This window comes from Colias croceus, chromosome 8, assembly GCF_905220415.1.
Source record: "Colias croceus chromosome 8, ilColCroc2.1".
NCBI lineage: Eukaryota > Metazoa > Arthropoda > Insecta > Lepidoptera > Pieridae > Colias > Colias croceus.
The window spans coordinates 3759389-3782580 of NC_059544.1; the positions used below are offsets into that span (position 1 = coordinate 3759389).

At 32.2% G+C, this 23192-nt stretch overlaps 1 protein-coding gene across 1 annotated transcript in view; it reads left to right on the forward strand.

Moving 5' to 3' along the window:
- The first annotated feature begins 7568 nt into the window (after positions 1 to 7568).
- Positions 7569 to 23192, forward strand: part of LOC123694110 (cadherin-86C) — a 93062-nt gene continuing 77438 nt past the window's right edge. The window contains exon 1 of the mRNA XM_045639429.1: positions 7569 to 7809. The gene's annotated coding sequence lies outside the window, so the exon portion shown is untranslated. The remainder of the gene's footprint in view (positions 7810 to 23192) is intronic.

A 23192-nucleotide genomic window follows, 5' to 3' on the forward strand; every position in this document is an offset into this window, starting at 1 on the left:
GGTCATCACAACAGTCAAGGTCACAAAGCAGAAGACCTTCAAAGAACATAGATATATAGTACTTGGGCCTGTACGCTTTTTTCAAGATATTTTAGATCCTCAATGTTTTTCAAGTATAATTACTGGTGACATTACTGATACTCTGCGGAACTCAATCACATAAATTTTAAACATGCCAGGAAGAAACAATGTGAAAGTTATAAATGAGACTGAGCAAAGTAATGCTGCTAATGTACCTCCATAACAAAACAAAATAAACATATATGCTATATGTCCCTCCGTATAGCAAAGGTAGACCAAAAATAGGTGCACTAGGTGCAAAAAATCGTTGTGTGGGGAACACAAACTTGATGTGTGTCACAAATGTTTTAGATCCTAAGCTATTATCAAAATTATATTTTTAATTAATTTTCCAGACATTATTTTTGTAATTAATAGTTTATTTCGAGCAATTTAGAGGTATATATTATATGTACGGAATTTTTCAAAAAAATTAAGAATGTTCATAAAGCGTGTAAACTGTGATCTCATTTTGATGACTATTTGAATTAAAACTATGTTAAAATAAATATTTTAATATTTTTATATGTAGATTAATACATTATGCTTAAAATAAAACATAACTACAAATATATTTTTTTAATAAAACCCTTAAATCCCCTCCAATAAACAGCGTAGTCGAAACGACGAAGGTTAGTATTAAACGTCGAAAAATAAGGTTAGTGTTCTAGGGTTAATATAGCGGTTCCTATTTAAATTTAACGGTGTACACTAAAACATTACATAAAATAATCACGCACCATGCAACGACTTAATATAAAATAGGGTAATTCCATCGCCCAATAAAATTATCGAAGTGCATTCGAATCACAATATTAAACCGATATCCGATCTCTTGATGTTTGTAAACTTTTAGATAGCTCGAGTCAATAAAAGCAAGGAATAACGTCCCACGCGATCCCATAAATAAGTAAGGAAAGCTACAGTAATCAAATTATTATAACGTTAAATCGATTATAATTCCCGGCCCTTATAAATATAGTTCGTGAGGACAGATGATAGGGTCCACATCACTCTGCGTTTTAGGAAACCAGTTCCAAGATTGGAATGGAACGAACAATTCAAGAGTTTTTTTTTATTTTTTTCCCTTTTACGACTCGAACATTTATTGGCTCTAAAAGCAATGAACTTTTTCCATTGGAAGTGTGAGTTTTAAATTTGAATGTGTCAAGTATTAGTTCAGCCATGATCATAATATTTTTTATGATCGAAAAATATTTCGTTATTGTATGTGAAGCTTTAAATTCTTTTGGAGTCACAGATAACTTCCTTGTATTATCATTATTACGAAATAAACTATTTACTAGGAAGCAATAACAGGTTTAAGAAAAAAATTAAAAAAAATAGTTCGTCGATATCATGTTTCTATCGAACCATGATTTATAATATTATTTATTAAAAGAAAATTGCAGTTAAACGCACGTGCACAGTTTTTTAAAGGCATTCAAAAAGTCTTATATAAAGAAACCTCTCTCATTAGAGCACTGAAATGAGAGAATCCATATGAATACAGTTTTTTATTCTTAACCGAGCGCTAAGATTAATATTTTTTCTGATGATGAAATTATTAAGATTTCGATATAATTAATTTACACGTAAGTGAGTATTTTCTAATAGGAAACTCTACATTTAATTATAATTCAACTTATCAATATATAATTGTATTCCTTACTTAATTAATTAAATTCTTAAATTCTAAAAACTCTCACCAATTAAACCGATAATTATTATTTAAATATCACAACACAAAATGTAAATATTTCATTTTAAAAATCTATTAAGTTTTTGGTAATATCCTCGGTTGAACGATAAGTTATTTCCATACGATAATTAGCTATTTAATTAACGTTGTATGTAATCACTCATCGCCATACTCAACACACTTTATCTAAAACCTATTCATCCCACTATCTACTCCAACTTACATCTAGGAATTCAATTAATACGGCTTCACCCGGTTCGTGACCGTAATTACATATAACAATAAAAACTACACAACGTCACCACACTCAAAAACGTGTTGAAAAAACACGTGCCCGTAACAGATACCGAACAATGAACGATGATATGAGATTCTCTTGTAAACAAGAAGTCTTATCAAACCAATTCTGAGAAGCAGTCGGAGTCACGATCGAACTGTACTAACTAACAAGCAATGGACTATAGACAAGATTTACATTCGCCATTCATCATCGGGAAATGGAAATAATATATTTATGGTGAGCAACCAATCTTCTTAGTTAAAACAGTGCTAGAATCTATCATAGAGCGCTGTGAATTCTACGAAAATTGTATCTACTGGTATGATTTAATTCAAGGTCAGGAACAGTATACTATGCAACGGTACTTGATCTTATTTCCGTATCTAACATATTTATCTTTGTTAAAACAATATTATGCTCTTCACACAAGATCATTGACTTTTCCTATTAAAACTTTCGGTGGTCAATAGCAATGCAATTCTGCTAACTATGCATTTCAAATATCATTGACGCCAATCATATGCTGCATAAAAAGCCAGGACGCCAACAAATCCTCAGAATCCTATTTATCTCGGCATACCTGTTCACGTCATATTTCTGCGGGATAACAAAGCGCGGGTTCAAGGCGTGACCTTTAGGCGAACGGCGCGGACGCAGCAAGACTTAAAAAACAGCCAGCACGAACACGCAAATGAAATCGAAATAGCAAAACTCTAGACCGAGCAAGCCAGTATGAGATACGGCATTTTGATTAACTATTGTCGGGCACCGGCCCGAGAGGCGGCGGTCGCGTTTGATATTCCCTATCTACATCTTTGTCACAAAAACCGTATTTTATATGTTTGTTTAATGCAGAATAGCTTTTTTTGTGAGAAACTTTGGGTTACGTTTCGTGAGCTTGGTCGTAAGAAGTATTATAAAAATTCTAACAGATTCGATGTATACGACTCATTTATTTATAGAAAATTAGTTTTACAAACGTATTTCACACACCCATAAATAATAATTTATCAATACTAATGTAACATGATACCCAACAGATATTTGTTATAAGCAATATTAGTCAAGACAATGACATCTCCAAAAGAATTTAATGCAAATATATGGATGCCGACGGTGTATTCTTTTTAAATTTGCATAACACGTATCGAACATTCGTATATCTTTATTGTTTATTTTGTTACGTATAGGTTTTGTAATAATATATTAATCAAGCAGTTGTTCTTTTATCATAGACTTAAACAGCTTAATAACTCTAAATTTGCATCGAGGAATTTTTCTTGTTGGTGAGTTAAAGGCGCGCTTTTGTGTCATTAAAAGACTCTTTCAAATGTAATTATATATTGTTTTTTTTATGTTTAGATGCGATAACGATACTTGAAGTACGAATAATGAAACGAATGCGAAAAATGATATTATACAGATATAATTAGAAATAATTTTTAAATAAAGGCCTGTGCATTAAAAGAGTTTTTATTCGTTAATTTTAGTCAAGTAAGCATCGAAGCCTGGATCGATTATGAAAATTATTTCACTATTTAAAAACTACATTATACGAGTACTATATTATATGAGTGCCATGGACTATAAGTATAGAGTAGTATCAGTATAGTACCAGTAAACCTACAACAAACAAAATATCTACCTAGAATGTGTTTAAAACTACACATATTATATATAAATGTGTACGTAAAGTATCTGTAAAAGCTCGTATTTGGATCTCAGATAAAACAATATTTGTTTAATTTGTAGTTAAATTATGAAATTTATTGTTTGTCTTTTGTGTGGGTTTTACTTCATTACGCACCCTTTTATTGCAATATGACGTTAAATCTGAGAAGGGTCTTCGAAGTCACGCGGCTAAAGTTCTTTGAAAGCGAAAAATGCTACTTAAAGTTCACGACTTTCTTAACATTGAGGAAAATAATAGAACATACAAGTTTATTGTGTTTTTTTTTTCAAGGAGCTTAGAAAATTATATAAATGTAATTAATTAGCATTACTAATTGATGATAAACTGTATGTATGTATCAACATATTAAGACGTCGGAATAATTTTACGATTATTTAACTTTACATTGCTCAGTTATCAAATCGTCCGTTGTATTTGAGTAGCTTCAGTGAATCGAAAAATAGGATTAAAGCCCTTTTTACTCAGTAGTAATAAAAACTACATTTAAGTGTCAGAATTATCGGAATCATTTCTTACTTATACGAAATAAAATCAAATCGCCATTCGATAGTAATGTACACGTAGAAGACATAAATCGTATCGTAACCATATCGTATCGTGTAAAGGTAAGCTACCGAAAACTAGCAAAGTTCATTCTCTTGGTAATTATAAGTGAACGGCTATTTCACCCTACATACGTCACGCAATCTGATGCTTTTCGACTTAGGAAAAAATGTGGCAAGAAGTAAAAACACCCTCCTTTGTTAAAAGCTAAATAAGTTACTGTTTTGATTTCTTGTTCGGTTTCTTTTGTTACATGAAATTTCTCTTCTAATAATTGATTGAATGTTCTATTTTTATTAAATGTATCTAACTTAAAATTATATTAATTATCCTTTTAATTCAACATACCAATAGATTTTTCTATATTACTACTTTACTCTATACTCTACATGGAATTAATTTTTGAATGAAAATGAGTATATTGGTCTCTTCAATGGATACGAATTGAAATCCATACTATATACCTACTATATTTAATATTATAAATGTGAAAGTAACTCTGTCTGTCTGTCTGTTACTCAATCACTAATCACAATACTAAACTACTGAACCAATTTTCATGAAATTTGGTATGGAAATATTTTGATACCCGAGAAAGGACATAGGCTACTGTTTATCCCGGGAAAATAACGCGATCCCGGAAATCCCACGGGAACGGGAACTATGCGGGTTTTTCTTTGACTGCGCGGGCGAAGCCGCGGGCGGAAACCTAGTACAATATAATTTTATTTTACAATTGTTCCTCATAAAACGTACAAATTCAAGACTTTATACGCTTATAAATATTTATTTTCAACACAAATTATTTTATTTTATTACTTTATAACTAGAAGCTTATATTTTTTTTATTCTTCACCGTTATTTCGTAATATTATCGAAGCTGGCGCCATTTGATTGACTACACCTTGTAAATCGCCAGTCAATATTCAAATTAGTCATTTTAGCAAGTTATGTAAATTTTATCTATTTATATCTTTTTTTTTGTGGTTTTTACTAAACGTAGAAAAAAAAACTTGAAAGCGTGTTTTCGAGGTAAATTATCAAATATTTATTTATTTATTTATTTATTTATTTATTTATTTATTTATTTATTTATTTATTTATTTATAACTCTTTATTGCACAAACTGAAATATGACAAAAATAACATTAATACATAAGAAAGGCATAGTTTGTACAAGAGGCGGCCTTATTGCTAAGCAGCAATCTCTACCAGGCAACCTGATGGAAAGGAAATGTATGAAGTTAATGGGATAGTGCAAAAAGAAGAAAAAAAATAATAATATAATAATAATAAATAAATAAAATTATGTAAGTATCATAGATACCTACTAGGTACATAAGTACATACCTACTACTACAAAATAATACAAATAAATAAAATACATATATACATACATATGCATTGTAATAAACATATACATACATATTATTATATAAATAGAATACACATACATACAAATATATTAATATTTAATAGTAAGCATATCACATTTTCATTGTAATTTTACAAACGACTTTAAAAGGAAGAGGGTCTTGATTTGACTGTACTCTTTAATTTATTTATAGGTTTGTTACCGCAGAACTATCGACAGAGCTAGCCGATTTTGATGATTTGATGATTATTTTTTTATATGACAGCCTATAATATTTGTTCTTAGATTTTTGTTAAAAAAACTATTAAACACTAGCTAGGACGTTCTTACACTTGTACCTTACATTACATAGGACAAAATATCATACACAAGGTATTTTAAAGAATATAAAAAGAGTCGAGAGAATATAGAATGTGTCGGCATAATTGAGTCACGTGCGTAGTAAAGTTACCCCCTTCAATTTTTAAAAGAAGATCGGTGGCAATGTTGCAATATCCAATGTTTTTTTGTAAGTGAGAAATAATAAACCTTTTTAATAAACCTTTTTTTAATATGAAAGAATGTAATAACATTCTTTGAGAGCGGGGTTCAAAACTGTCTTGATATCCGTCGCTTCAGAGTAGTTTTTGTTTGCAATAAGTTTTGGAAAATATTTTATGGAATCATTTTTAATTAAACGAAACAATGTATATTTTCATTATTCAAAAACCTACCTTCATTGCCTTTTTACAACTTTACTGATCTATGCTGGTGATGATCAAATTTATAATTAAATTCAGTTTCGACTAATAGTCGTGAATAACCATACCCGGCATTCATGCCTTACTCAACATGGTACATAGTAACGTTCATTAAAATATTATGCATAATCTACCGATAGAAACCAATATTGGAAACTTAAAAGTATTAAATATAAAAAAAAATATAGTGTTGGGAAGTTTCGATAATACAAACATAAAATACGATACATTAAGCTAACACTAATTAAGCACTTATGTTCTTGCCTACTGTATTTACGTTCTCTAAGTCTTTTTAATTTGAAGCGCCATACACGGAAAAATAGCCATCAATACTTCCATGTTAGTCAAACCTGTTGCCATGAACTTATTTAATATTTCATTACGGCTTCAAATCAATCCATATTGTAAACGTCCCATCGCTATAACACGTCAATCTGTAGTAAATTACAACGTTTATCCTCAGTATACAACGAGTTTACGATCTTATGCACGCCTGGAATAAATTTCTATAAGATACAACCAGGAACATAGCATAGTGAAGTGAGTTCACGATACTTGATCGTTCAAATGTACACTCTATGAGCCCGGCTGACGGCGAGCTTTGTTAATGCAAACTATCAAACGTTATTCGAGAATCATTTTCATACTAAACCTTGTTTTTGTCCTGTTTATAGCTCGGACTTATTTGGATGCAACGTAATATTCTATAAAGCTGTTTAAATTTTATGAGGCCATAACGCAAGTTATTTAGTTTGTTTTATACGTTTACTAGAAAATGAGAAATCGAATTTATGGCTTCATCAACTTAAAACCGACTTTGCTAATATGGGTTATTGACTAAAGAGATATGAATATTATAAGTAAAGTATTTTATTATACAAACTGCATTTACAAAATGTAATAAAAAATATATCCTCACGGTAACAATATAATAATGTTACCTAGAGAAATAATTCTCTGGGTAACATTATTAGTAGGTCATAATGACCTACTCTATGTTGAGAGCCCAAAATTGAACTAGTTTTCCCTTCAAGCATTTTCCATTTGACCTTCCTCGCGAACCACCCTCTAGCCCATAATCCCAACAAAAGTTTCCTTAGCCAATACATAATAAGTTCACGTGTACGGTGTGTCCATCGCGCTGGTTAACTCGGTAGCCGGCGGTCGCTCGCTTTGTTTCTATCCGCTAGTACGCTACGAGCCTACTTGCGTGGTGGACGCGCGCGCTCCACGAACCGGCGCGCGCATACGTAAACACGATAAACATTTTTAAGCATGTGTGACTAATATTCAACAACATTGAACTTTCTGTGACTGTGAGACTTAGTGAGGTGATATTGGGGTGGTTTTGGCGCGAAACGGAGTTTAACATAGTTTTACATAACACAGAGCTTTCGCAATTGTCTCGTGATAACAGTAAGTAGAACTTTGATTTAGTCGTAATGGCTTTGTGGCGGTTTGAAATATGGACAATGATAACTGTATGCTGATTACATTTTATTTATAACCATCGTTTATATTGAACGTGTATAGTAGTCGTAAAAATGAACAGTTTTAAACTCCGTTTGACTATTCCACCAAGTATTGATAAATTAAATTATATCAATTAAGATCTAATTAGAAATAATTTATATTGCATGTTAAATGGATTCATGTATCACTCTACATACTTAAAACTAACATATTTGATGAATTTTAACATAAATGATGCTTAAGCTTTTTTGGAGCTTTTTTAATTAGCATAAATAATCACGTCATTAAACTCTACATCTACTTTTTGAATGTAAATTTATCGATTTACCAAGCATAACTTTTCCAATAAGAATGTTTCCGAAAAAGTTTAGCGGCAACAATTATCGCAGTTCTTTATTACAATAAGGAAACAGCGAGGTATTCAGAATGTTTGCAAAACATTCGCCATGCAGCCGACTAACGAGGCTCGGTTGTGATAAGTGAAGTGAGATGTGTCGTTTAGATATTCGAAGAAATTCAACCGAGATGAACAATCTAACGTCTTTCGAGTATTTCAGACGTGTCAATAGTACCTACTGACTTCTATAGAGCTTTTGTATTCAATACAAAATTGAAAATTAACTGCCAGTACTATTATTGTGTCATGTTCGTTGTATTTGGTTGCTGTTTAATTTTCAGTTTGTCGTAAAATTTAGGAGCTTTCACTATTTCAATGCTATGTATACTCTATGCTATCTATACTATAAAAATGAATCGCAAAATGCATAACTCGAGAACGGCTGAACCGATTTCGTGAATTCTTTTTTTATAATATTCCTTGAAGTACGAGGATGGTTCTTATGGAGAGAAAACGTAAACATGTACCACGGGCGAAGCCGGGGCGGACCGCTAGTAGTTAAATAAATTTAATAGTATTTGAAGTATAAGAAATACTTATTAGGGTTGTCCTAAATTGGTGATAATACTCACACCACAATAAACTCTAAATAATTTCAGTCAAGCGGTAAATATTGCTGAATATTTCTTGCTGTATACATAATATAATCAACAAAAGTCTATCCACCGTCTACTTATTTAGCGCGATGAATTATAACTTAAGCCTTATTTAGATTGATTAATTAATTATACTCAATTTAAAAGATAATTGTGTGTGTAATATTTATCATTATGCTTCAGATATAGATCTCATTGAAATTCTTATGTATGTAATTGTTAAATAACCTTAAGATAGTATCAAACATCGCGAGATCGCATATCAGATATAATCTTCATGCATTATTTATCATTAATACGATACTTTAAACCCGAAGTCACTTGATGCCGGCTTATCGGCCAATTTTATCTTCAATTATTATTAATTATGCGTATCAACTTATAACGAGTCGATTATATGAACCTTAAAGGATTAATTGAATATTGACTCTAGATTTTAAGATTGTAAGCTTTTGATGCTTTAATTTAAAAAGAGGATTTATAATTTAATATGCATAATTCGTAGATACATTATATAAATATTTTAAAGCTTAATATGACAGATATATTATGGTCTTAAAATAAACGTAATAATTTCAATTTGAATTGTGCGCGTACATCGTTGAACTCTTTCGTATGTGCATGCGCACGCTACTCTTGCGCAGCAATTATAAGTACATTCTATTAATAAATGTTCAATTATGAATCACCACTGCGTGAAATAATTGAAATTAATTCTAGTTTATTCAATATCCCTATAAATAAAAAAATAAGGGCCTATATAAGTAATTACTTTTAATGAAGTAGTTATGCATTAATTCATATCAAATAACAAGAATACGCAATTGCTAACTAATTCCGAATTAACGAACGTATTTCAAAATGGAATCCAAAACGAGATCTTTAACAGGCTTACCAAATAGGCATGAGACAATCGTGAGGTCTCGTTGGGAAGACAATATGACCAAGTCGCGGATAGCCCATTAGAGAAATGTCTCCAGCCACTTAGAGCCAATTACAATGAACGTCTTCCTAACTTAGTTCTCCCATAAAAGTATCTTAGCAGCATTGTCGGACCGATTCTGCGATAACTTGATATTCAACTGATATAACACTTACTTAATTATGTGGTGGGATACATTTTAATCCCATTTATAACGACTCTATATTTTGTAACTGTTTTTATTTTTTTACACGAATATACTAAGGATTAGTACGACATATTTAACATGTTGCATAAGTATAAAGACGGTTTAATTACAATAAATTGGATTTATAAAACTATTATTAACTTACTAGTACAACTAATTGCGACCTCGCTGTTTTTAAATCGCGGTGCTATACTAATTCATTGTGAGATATAATCTTAGTGAAATGAAAGGGCAAATTGAACCTTATTACAATGGAGGTGGAACAAAAGGGTTTACAAAAATGAGCACGCGTGGTAAAGAGTAATAAAGGACGAGAGGTTGTGGTCACCCTTCGGCTGTGGCTACTTATAGCTATAGACCCTTGGACCTCAAATTGCTTTGGAGTTTATTACAGTATTCTTCTTGAATTACGCAAAACTTGTACTTTATTTTTCAAGAAACATCAATCTGTGTTTGTTGGAGGAATGTTGGATTTTATTGTTTAAACAAAATCTTAAGTTAAATATCCAAGCACATAAATATTATTTTACGATTTTTGCATAATTACGATATTATAATAGAGTTACGCAACTATATACTTTTTTGTGCAACATCGAAACTTACCAAACTAAAACTTATTATTGAATAATCTCAGATGAATATAAAGCCCATATCGACGATGAAGTGTCAATATATGCTAACTACAAAAACTACATTTTTCAGTAGATAAAAAAAACGTTTTATTTCTTTTTCGTTACTGTTTTTAATTATTATTTTAGCTTACGTTCATTATCAAAGGATATTAGATATCATGGAATCATTTATTAAATATAACTTCACAGCTTTTTAAAAAAACATGCAGATATTAGATATTGCTTGTAATTGTATTTAAACAGAAAGCCGTATTTTTTAGATACAATTTATTGCCAATATACTTAGAAGAAATTGTTCTAAAGATTACAACATTTTTTTAATTTTAATATTAGGTTTTTGTATCAATACTATAGTAAAATGTTGATTTAAAATCCTGTCACTACACGTGATTATGCTCGAAGATAGTGATTTGAATATAAAACATTATTTCAATTTGTTCAACTTCATATGGACGAGATTTTCTTGCTGCTTTGGTTATAGTGGCATAATCACTTGGAACGTAAATTTAGTTGTTCTTAAGTTGGCGTTCAAGTCAAGAAATATAAAATACAGCTATACGTGAACACACGTCAGAGCACAACCGCGTCGAAGATTTACTCATCTTCACGGACGGGTCCAAGACTGAAAATGGCACGGGTGCTGGATTCTTCTCTGAGGACCTAAACATTAACATCTCGCACCCCTTGGGACCCCATAATACAGTCTTTCAGGCTGAATGCCTAGGACTTCTACTTGCAGCTTCAGCCATAATCAAAAGGAATGTAACAATTTTTCGATTCGGATCCTATCGGATAGCAAAGCAGCACTCATGGCAATCAAAAGCCATGAAATCACTTCAGGGTTAATTCTAGAGTGTCACCTAGCCCTAACTAGGGTATGTGATCTGGGAAAGTCCCTAGTACTACTATGAATAAAAGGACACAGTAACTCACGATGAAACGATGCTGCTGACATATTAGCCAGAAGGGCATCTGAAACACCGGTCATGGGACCTTTTCCCATTATATCGCTACCTGCAAGCTGGATCCGGCTGATGATTACCCAGCTCACTAGTACTGCACAAAAAGCAGAATGTTCAAGCAGATGACTGCAAGCATGCCAGAGAAGCCCTACCAAACATTGACTCTAGACTTGCACGTCGGATTCTCAACCTACGCAGAGTGCAACTACGTGTAATAACAGGGACCCTCACAGGGCACGGCCCCTTCAACAAACATCTCTTTAATTTAGGGATCACAGACAGTCCGCTATGCAGAGCATGCATGGCGTCCGAGGAAACGGCAGCCCACGTCATCATGGAATGTACGGGGGTTGCGGAGTACAGGGCAAGACACCTGGGGTCTCCCGGGTCCCTCCCTGAAGCCTTCGGCAGCCCTCACAAGCTGCTTGGCTTCATGTGCTCGGGTGGTTTCAGTTTTAGCTGGTTTCCCCCACCTCCCTCTCTCACGCAAAATAGGCGCTTGACCTCGAGTTGCGGAGAAATGCCCGTATATTATTTATAAGTTGGCGTTCAATGGTGCTATGAACTGAATCGCATTCCATTTGCGTGTGACCGGATTCTAAAAACTTTTGAGTTATGGTAATATTATTATACTTTTTACTAAAATATAATAGTGCGTTCGACATAACAAAAGTGCTAGACGTCAGGTCAGCAGCTGTTTCGTCAAACCTACAACATACGTACAATGCTTAGTAATTTAATTGACTCTACGAACAATTTGTTGGTATCTTTACGCGCATAATGCGATGGTAGCTTTGGAAAAGCATCAAAAAACTCATCAAGAATGGCAATTTTTCGATGGTTTGTTGAGTTTGATGGAGAAGCACGTGTTAGGATACTTTTCTTGGTTTAAAAGCATGCCAAACTCACCACTTTTAACCCAGGAATAAACTGTAAATGAGCCCAAGGAAAGCGTGCTTAAAAACATAGAGCGGACGCGTCAGGGTGTAGTTAGAATATATTGCCAGCAAAAATGACGCAACTTTTGTTATAAGGTACTACACTTTAATATTTGCTCAAATTGACTGTTTACAGAGAATTGACCTTTATGGGCCTATGTATTACTCTATTTTAAGTACGAAAATGCTATAAAACGAAAATCGCCAAAATGATAGTTAGGAGGTATTGATACTTCATCGTCGATATATCACATTTAAGTCTCTCAAAATTATATCTCATTTTTCACTCGAAGGTTAAACAATAAAAGCCGAAATAAATCATATAATATTTCAAATAACAAGTAAGCTAATTGTATAGCCGGTTTAGATCTGGGCCAAAGTTTCGTACGTGCTCTCCATTATTCATAGTAGATTGTTAGTTTGACGTAGATTCGTTAGCGCCCTATGACTCATTAAAGAAATTCAAGTGACCGACGTTATTTTATGCTATTTTGTTTGATAATAATGACTCAAGTTCTAGATAAGGGGTTTCGAAATGCAAGACTTGTATTGTCGGATATTTTATGTTGTACTTTATTTACTGTTTGATTGCGTAGCTTATAATAATCATTATTCGTTGGTGCAATGTTCGCACAAATCAATGGAATACAATTGATTTCGAATCAATTCAGTGTTATAATGAATACAGTTTTTGGCTTTTAAATCTAACATTTAAAAGCTTGTAAAGTAAAAATTCTGGTAACAATATTATTTTTAGAGGTGTTCGTATTCTTATTATATTCACTATTCAGTATTACTCTCAATAACAAAACAACGTATCCTCAAAATAATGAAAAGCACGAAAAAAATGTAACAAAAAATCTACGTACAACCAAAATATTTTTTGACCATGTCTAAAAATATACCTTTTGATTAGCTATAACCAATACAATTAGTTATACCTTGCAAAAAGTTGTTTTCGTATTATCTTCGCAATATATTAAAGATTTCCAAACCATGTTGCAAGATAAGCATAAACACAAAATAGTAATTATGTTGTACCGGAGCGTGAATGAGCGCTTGCTCTTTTTGAGATGCCTTCGATATTTATGAATCGAAGTTTTCATATCGTTTATCGACGATTTCGTGGTTGATCCTCGCCTCGGGTCTTTTTATAAAACGATTATTCATTTCAAAATAAAAATCAATGAAGAGTTGAAGCAAAAGTGAAATTAATACGCATGCTTTAATATAAAATGTTATATGATCAATAACACCCACGCAAACGGACGTCAAAGCGATACATTGTAATATTACCAATGGGCATGATGCGACAATTTTTACTGTGAATAACTTGGTTTGCCCTTGAGGTCTAGACCATTCTATGCGTCGTAAAAACTAAACAGTAATAATTATTAGACTTTTTAATACTGATAACCATATTTTAATTAAAAAAAAATCTAGTTATCATTTTCAATTACATCAGAATTTTTAAAGTTTTCAATTACATCAAATGACAAAAGCTCGTATTAAGAAATGAGAATAAATTTACGGTGTTTAGAATGTTTTTAAGTTAAAAGAATACGTATTGTAACATGACCAAGTAAAAAAAAAATATGTAAGTAATCCTTTAGTTTCTAGCAAAATTGCCAAATGAAGTTGAAAGTCATTTTTTTAGTCATGAAATAAAAAAAAACGTTATCAAGCTTAGTAAAACTATAAATGACAGCATTAAATCGCGTAGCGCGTTCTCAGAACAAGAACTTCAACTACAGGCCAAGTTCACCGCAGTTGGATGTTCTTGGTGTCAGAATTTCAATTTCAAGCCTTATTACTTGAGCGATAATATCAACGTTTCGTAAACTCAGCTATAGTGTGGCTATAGTGTGACTATAGTGTTGGATCACGCGAATAACCCTCTAACCTTGTCAAAGTGCTATGATATCACTTCGCGTAATAACTATGAATGTCGTGTAAAACTATTTTGTACCGTTAATCTAATGAATGTGTCAAATTGATTGCGGTTTACAATATTTATCATTTTAACCTTTTCAACTTTCAATTGAAAAAAAGAACGTACGTATGTAAATTTTTTGTACATAATAATATTCCATGTGTACAGAAAATTTCAGTAAAATCGATTTTGTTATTATTTCGTTAATGATATCCCCTCTCTACACTCTTACATAAATAAAAAAAACTATGTAATAAGTAATGATATTTTTATATTAAATTGAAACTTTTAGATAACATTCATTAGTTCTACATTAATTAGTTTTACATGTGCCGTAAATCTAACTTGAAAAATTAATTATCAAGTATGGGAAGGAATTTGCAAATTATTTGCGCGCCTATAAATCTCACAGGGTGATTAAGGCTACGTTTTTAACCCTAGAACAAAAATATCGCCTGAATAAGGAAAACATTAAGTTACACTTAGGCTAATGTAGTTCTACGTGCTACATATTTCAATGACGGTTTTTTACTCGAACGCATTACAAAAACATTACGATAAAAACACGCTCTCCTTACGCTGACCTCACGTCGTTTATTCGATAATGGGCACAGCTGTATCAAATTGAAAAAGTGTATACAAAAACAGTTATTTATGTGATTTCTTTGATTTAAGAGAAATTTTTGTATCAATGCCAGTTTCACTGAAATCTTTACACGAAGATAACGTGCCTGACATTGGAGGTATCTTGTATTTAGATTTCACACGATGTGATTCTAATAGTTGAGAAAAACAGCTTGAATGATGAGCGTTGACGAGCGGAAATATTACAGGTATCATATAAATTACGATGGTCGGCGATGTTTTGCAGAGATTATTTATTAAAATATGTCAATATTATTGTATGGATCGGATATATTTCATCCATCTGTCACACTAAAGATTTAAGTATAGTACTCGTAGACTCTATTACATTATAGGGAATGCATTGAATTTTTATACGTTTATAATTTGTTGATTTCAAGATAAGCTGAAGATAAATTTTATCTTTTTCTTTTCTTTTTCTTACTTATTGATTGAACTGATTGATTAAACAAGTTTATAAAAAAGTAAAGTAACACAATTATTTTATATGAAACCTATCTTATAGTGCGTTAGATTCTGCTTATTGAATAATCCGAGCTTGTTATGAAGATAAAATCGACAAGAATTATCTACTATTGGTTTGCTTGCGGCGAGTTTTCGCTTCAATTGACATTTAATTATCCAAAGGCTAGATTGGAATGAGAGCCTTTGCGTATCTCGATAGAAAATGCGTGTGCGAAACCCCTGTTTTATTCAACTTGTCAGCCGATAGGATCGGACTGTTCTAATAGATTTGTTAAAGACCGCTTGTGTGACATTTGCTTGTAGTTTTGGACGTGTGTTTCGTTGCTCGAACATTTATCTTTCTTGGAATTGCTTGTAAAACTGTTCGTGCCTTGTACTTGTTCCGTATATGTGGTACATGTAACATGAGCTTTAAGATCAATGAACTATTTTAATTCGAACACGCTGAAAGCAATGACTATTATAATTATTGATAAATCTAACTAGCTGAGAGTTTATGGTCTATTTAACATCATTGTTGTGGTTTTCGCTTTCGATATTAATTAATATGATTGATATTTATACATAAATTTTTATTTCTATTCATTAATCCATATTAAAATTGATATGAGTTTTAGGATCAAGCTACAATGTTTATTCATATTCATATTTTATCAGCAGAAAATTAGATGGTCGATAGATACGAATCTTATTTCGGTTTTTCACTCTTGTTTCACTTTCTCATCATTCAAGTGTCAATCTACCATCAGTGCTGATGGTCAGTGAATACAAGTAACATTTGCCGGCGCCATACCTGTATTTCCGCATCGATTGAGCTTAATTTATTAACACAGTGCAATGCCTTTTGCTCAATTAGCTACCGTCTTAGACCGATAGTTTGTTTATTTACTATGATTAGGCTTTTGTATTTAATTTCTTATAATCATAATAATATGTTGTCTAGTGTATGAAAAGTTAATACTTATGCATTTTATTATAATAAAGGTCCATAATTAAATAAGAAATGAAAGCTCCATACGGATAACTTTACGACTTGCAAGTTTGTTGTTTACAGTTACCGATAAATATTCATAATATTTTGCATGTTGCGCCAATTCTCAGATATTAGCAGTTAACATATATTGGATATCTATATAAAGAATTAGAGAACCTACCGCATTACGTGACTACATCCTCGATGCATATTCGCGGATGTTTCATCGAATCAAAAACTCATTTGGTTAATTAACGAGGAATGAGAAATGCATCTCGTACCGAGAAATAAAGTGTAACCAGCCATAAATAGCTTTATCGACGTAACATCCTACACGATTGCGTAAAATGTATATATCTTAAAAGCTAAAGATTGATAGATAAAATGTCCGCAGAATATCTCATTCACATGTCTATAAATGGGAAACTAGAAATATAAGCGACCGCGGAAAGCCGCTCTGTGCGAACATGTTTTATACATTTAGCAAAAAGTCAACATCATACGTTGTTACTTCGCGATAAATCTGTGATGTTACTTAATATTGCGCAGATATGACGTGGAGGGCTTATGAACTTGGTGTACCGTTACTAACACCACGAGTTTAGAGTACTAAAACTTTGGTATTAAACTTTCCATACAGCTTTACGAGTGAATTACCAATCGCTGTACAGCGAACTATTCCTATCAATAATTGTAGAAGATAACTGTTCGAACCCGTTTCTATTCGACTGAAATTCAAATAAATTCAAAGTTTACCTCGCACTCGATTTGAATCCAATTCTGATAACACATTATAAATACAGTTCTGTGTTACACTTTGTAAATTCAATACGTCCTTAGATCTATATCATATATAAATACTAGTTACATAGGGCTTAACGGTGCCCGTCTCTACTGCCGTATTTAAACAAGAATATGAGAATTACTAAAATTGGAATAGATAGGTTTATTGCGGAATGTTTACGGAAGTTTACGACTGAGTTCATCCATATTTTGTATTACAATGTCCCTCGCGCTGGAGACAAATGTTGCGAAGTGAACTGAAATCGGAACATACAAAACGATCTGGAATCGTGACTAGAGCGGGGCCCAGTCGAAATATCTATTAGGGTATATTCGAAGCAATATGTCACAGTATAGGATCAGATAGTATGTCGATGGCAATAACGGTCAAGTCGGGACAACGGATTTATCGCTTGTAGGGCAGATAATAATTGTTTGCTATCATTGTGGGATCGTGGGTGCGCTGTTGAGAGGAGTCGTCCACGCTGTCCGTCTGTGCGACTGCGACGGACATACCGGCGTCAATTGCCGCTGTCATTTGCACTGTCTATGCTCTTTTTTACCGGCTTCTCATACGTAATGATCGTTAGGTACGTTGTAGAATATCCAACAAACATGACATTTCATTGAATTCTTAAAACGTTGTTTAAACAAGTACTTGACCATGAGATAAACTTTGAACTACCTAGTTTATTATTAAAGTACTATTAATTCTATTACAGTTATAAGTAAAAAACTAGACTACATTGCGGTATTATAATAAAGGGAAGGGAAGTTCTCATTACTAACATGGCCGTATCATGTGACATTTTAATGTCCGCTCTACGACCTCTCAAATCACACATAAATAAGGCACCTAAGCGGAATAATGTTACGGACCTCAGAAATAACATCAGCTCAAACTGTACTTTTATTATCTTGTGCAACATAAATCCGTTTTATTCCCAAAATTGTCATATCTGGGAGAGACATCTTTAATATGCGAATGCTTGGCCGAAATAAACTGTACTTTGTAAGCTTTTAAAATACGTTCAATTTAGTTTTATACTTTTTATATTCATAGCGCATTTCTTTTATTTTAAATAAATGTACATTTGTTTTCATGTCAAATACTAAATGACCAGCTCCCGTTTGAAAGAAATAAAAAAATCGTCATACAGGAATAATGTACCTAGTCTTCTACTGGTGCAAGAATGTTGATAATAATCAGTAGAATCGTTTCCATGTTTATCTATCGCAAATAAGCAAAAATTCAAAGCCTACCTCTTAAATAAAAAAGCCAAGATTTTTTTTAACTTAGTCAATTTTAAATTAACATGATGTAGGTACCTAATAAATTACGAATCGCAAAATCAAAAAGGTTTCGCGTTACAAATTGTGCCGTGTATAAAAATATAAATGAACCTCAACCCGTTTTCGATCAGTTACCATCTGATACATATATTAATTAGTGAAAACATACCAAATGGAGTTCTTCGTGAATAATAAGAGGGTTTAATTTGCATAGCTCGTAATTTATGAATCTAGGTAGTGCTGACAGTGAGGATTTTATTTTATTCTTTGTTTTGTTCCGAAATCTATAATATTAGACTTATACGAATGTATAGTACGTACATAATTTTTAAGTGAAGAATATGCTTTTTATACACTTCATATAACATATTTTCGTTTCTATATGTTTTCAATTCTAAACCTTTTAATAACAATACGAAATTCAATTATTGTTTTATAAAACTACGCTCAAATACATTTTAAATTACAAAATATTAACACACAGCGATAAGCAATTTTAATTATACAAAGATCGATATATCTACGAAAACAACCTAGGTACACTAGTGAATAAATTATACAATAGCGTTTTCAACAGAACAAACATCGAGGAATCTAATCAAACGTCGCACATCACTAGCCGAGTCCAGTCAGCCGTGTGTGGTCCTTCGTTGCCATGGTTACCAATCGCCTTAACTGATGGACACAGCTAATTGTTGTGCCAAAGAGCAGACGACACGCTTTTAAATGTCACTCGTCGACCCTTATCTGTTACCTATACAAATTAGTACGAGCTCCTTAATCATGACTGTGGGTCCGCTTGTAATTATCCTAACCTTTGAACGAAATTCTTATATAATAGGGACGGAGTTTTTGCATGGTTTGTCCATTTTCATATTTATTCTACCTTTTTTATAATAAAAGAGATGGTGTAAATACGAATCGAATAGGTCTATATGGTTGCATTATTAATATTCATAGTAAGTGACACACCATTTCATCAATACCGACCAAAATTAAATCAACTTTGTAGCCAATCTAAATGACGATTTGATTTTTTTTTATTTAAAAGCCGTTTTGTAAGTTGATTTGAATAAGAAATGTTTTATTTTGTTATGCTGTACTATCACAACTTTCTTCCATTCACTTTACATCTTACACCTACGTATATAACAAAGTACACTCTATTTCCAGATACAAAACAATCTTTAAAACATTTTACCATCGATTACAGAAAACATGAGTTTATTTTGAATCGCTTCCTTATCAATTAAAATGTAATAAAATTCGAATTAGTTCAATACCATACAGAAACCGGTCTCTCGATTAAGCAATCACTATTCACTATGTGATCGTTTTGAGTCAAAATGCTTTCATTATATTTAAATCTATTACGTCTGCTTCAATAACTTCAAGTGTTACACGCGAATGCTTATAGAAAAATGTACGTATACTACATAATTGTATACTACATTGTATTTAGGTCACAACTCACAACAACTAATTAGAATGGTGAACTCACGCAAAATACTAGCGGTTCGTGTAAACGATGTATTGGTGGTAAAAGCAGTTAAATAAGCGTAGTATGCACGATTTTATAGTACACTTAAATAGTAAACCAGGTCAGTCTGACGAGCGTAATCAATAAGGATAAGTGGACAGGTGTTAAGCCCACTCTATCCTTTAAAGGTATTAATGATTTTATTGATTGTGTAATTGTTTACAATTAATAGTTCGGTCGTGATTGTCGCGATGGTGCAAGCGATCGTTTATGGGCTTTGTAAGCTTTTGGAGTGAATCTTCGTCTAAAGGGGGAAGCTTTATAGTTTTTGTCACAACAAATATTCTACTCTCATCAAGTCTATTCTAAAAATCTTGCTGTTGTTTTTTAACTATGCGAATTAAACATGTAATTATATGCCTTTCTGGAGAGCTTTCCAAGCTTAGCAATGTAGGGAAAAATTATACGTTTTTTATTGTACATATAACATAAAGCCCCTATAAACTCTATCATGTTTTATGGCATCAAAACATATGATGTAACTGTTGTATACCTATCGAACGCACAATGCCTACAATGCAATATAAATAGATTAATTTCCCATACGCTCTGAGATTGATTATCTTTCCAATTTTCCTGATCGCGGGCTTACATCTATTTTATTACCAGAATAATTATCTATTGATTAATGACCGCGCTTCCAATGTGGTTAACCGTATCATATGTCAAATGAACTCAAATGTCTGTCAAAACTTCACGCTACTTCTGACCTTTGCGGATGAATGGAGCCCACACATGTCTGACTTTTTAAGCACGTTTGATGTGGTCTTCACTAGATAGAATACAGAATCGTTTCACGCTGTCTTTCCCTATGTATGCTTAGATTAAGGCTTAGATCTTTAAAAGTATGCAGATTTTGATGCGTTTTTTTATAGATAGAGTGATTTTCAGGGAAGTTATTCATTAGTTACTTCATAGATCTTAATTTTATATAGTTAGCGAGCGAAATTTATACTAACCGATGCCGTCCATACATGAAATATCAGGTGTTATCTATTATGTGTGTATTGTGTATTGTCATAGAATCTCTTCCATTATTCTACGAAGAGCCCATTAACATTAATCAACCCCGCTTTAAGTCTTGGAAGAATACACAAAAAATAAAAATTTGTTGGGGTCATGATATATTAATACTTAACATTATTTTGGCAATCCACAAAACCGAATTAAGAGTTTAAAAATTTACTGACATGTTGAAAAATCAATTTGAAACCGATTAACTTCATCAAGTTATTTGAAATTTAAAGGCATAAACAAAGTAGTCGTTATTGTAATCCCCGTAACAAAATTTATTATCTTAAGTCTTATCAAAAATAATATCAGGTAAGTTTACAAATTTCGCCCACCGTTTACAGAATTAATAATAACATGCTCTCAAAGTTCTTGCTATATTGTGAGTCATAAATATCTTTTATTTTTATGCGGATTCGTTACACATTTGCAATTTTGTCTGGACCTGAGAACATGTCAGTCTGGAATTCTAAAGTTTTTTGCAAAAGTTACATTTACGTCGAACTTAATAAATAAATGTTAAAAACGAATTGGGTTTAAAAGGTGTGCTATAATAAATAGTTTTTTAACACGTCGTATACCTGTTAAGCTAAACATTTTTAAATTAAAATTTAAGTAGTTTAAAATCCGTTGAGTGTTCAACTCTATCTAAACCTGTAAAGGTTCTAAGGTTAGATACTAATCAAAAAAGGTCAACATGGCTGGACGAAGGGTAAATTAGACCAAGAAAAAGATTTCTCGATTGTTCTGAAACACGTTGGCGAGTTGTAAACGCACCTTCGACTTATCCTCAAAATCAAACTGAGCTTTAATTATTTGCACCAGCTTGTATTGTTTAAGTAACTTAATTAACAGGTAACTTTATCTTAAGTTAACTTCTAATCGAGGTAGCACTTTAAGTTTAGTTTGTAAGCGGTTAAGTTTTAAGTTACATTTTTTTAAATAAAAATGACACACACAATGCCTTCTCTTAATTTATCATTTTATATACAATAGAAAATTCATGTCGAAGCATTATTATACCCAAAATTTTATAAATAAGACAAAATTTTATGTTAGTATTGAATAATTATATAAACGCGTGAATTATTATATCAACAATTATATAACATTAATATTTGAATAATTATATATATCGTGCAATTAGAATAAAAAGAAGTTAAAACATATTCTGTGAGACTATTAAATACACAAGCATCTAAACGTTACAAATTAAAATTATTGGTTCAATTTGTTAAATTCAAGCCCACTCTTAAAATTGAACTTGAGCTTTCGTTCAACAAACACACATAAAGATAACTAGATAGCATGTGGTCGAAAGGGCCCGTAAACTTGAAACACGGCGGTCTCTCGTCACACGTTTTTACGAGCAATGCTATTGGTATGCCATTTAATAGCTTCGAGGACCATAAAGAGAGCTATACTATTGGGATCGGATATCTGACCAAAACATCACAGTTTCACGTGTTTTTAACAAAAAATAAGGATATTATCAGGTGATTAATATCACTAAGAAGACTTGTATCCTGTGAATCGAAGACATCTTGACGAATTTTAATGCCTTTCCCTTTCGAGATTTATTTAAAAGTTGTTATAAAGTTTATTGATTTTAAAGAACTCTCATTTTATTACGTAACGCTACAAACAGTAAGTACGCGAGTAATGTATCAAGAATTTACGGTGCTTAATGAAGCAAGGAAATTCTTCAAAAACCGTGTTAACGTCCTTGTTACGTCACTTTTTATTCGAATATTATCGACTCTTTGGCCGTAAACTTTTACGTTTTTCGTTGCCAATGTCTTCTGTTTCTCTGCTCTTGAGTAATCCCGCAAAACTGGTTTTACATATACTTTTTATCTTTAAACAATTATTCCATTCATTCGTTGCGTCCGGAATTCCTTTGCATGTTTATGTTGAAGATATTTTACGAGTTTTTAATACGACTGCATATACTTACTACAACTTTTGTGTAAGCTTAAAAGTTAAAACAAAAGTAATATTCTCAAGTTACTTATGTGCAAGGTAGGA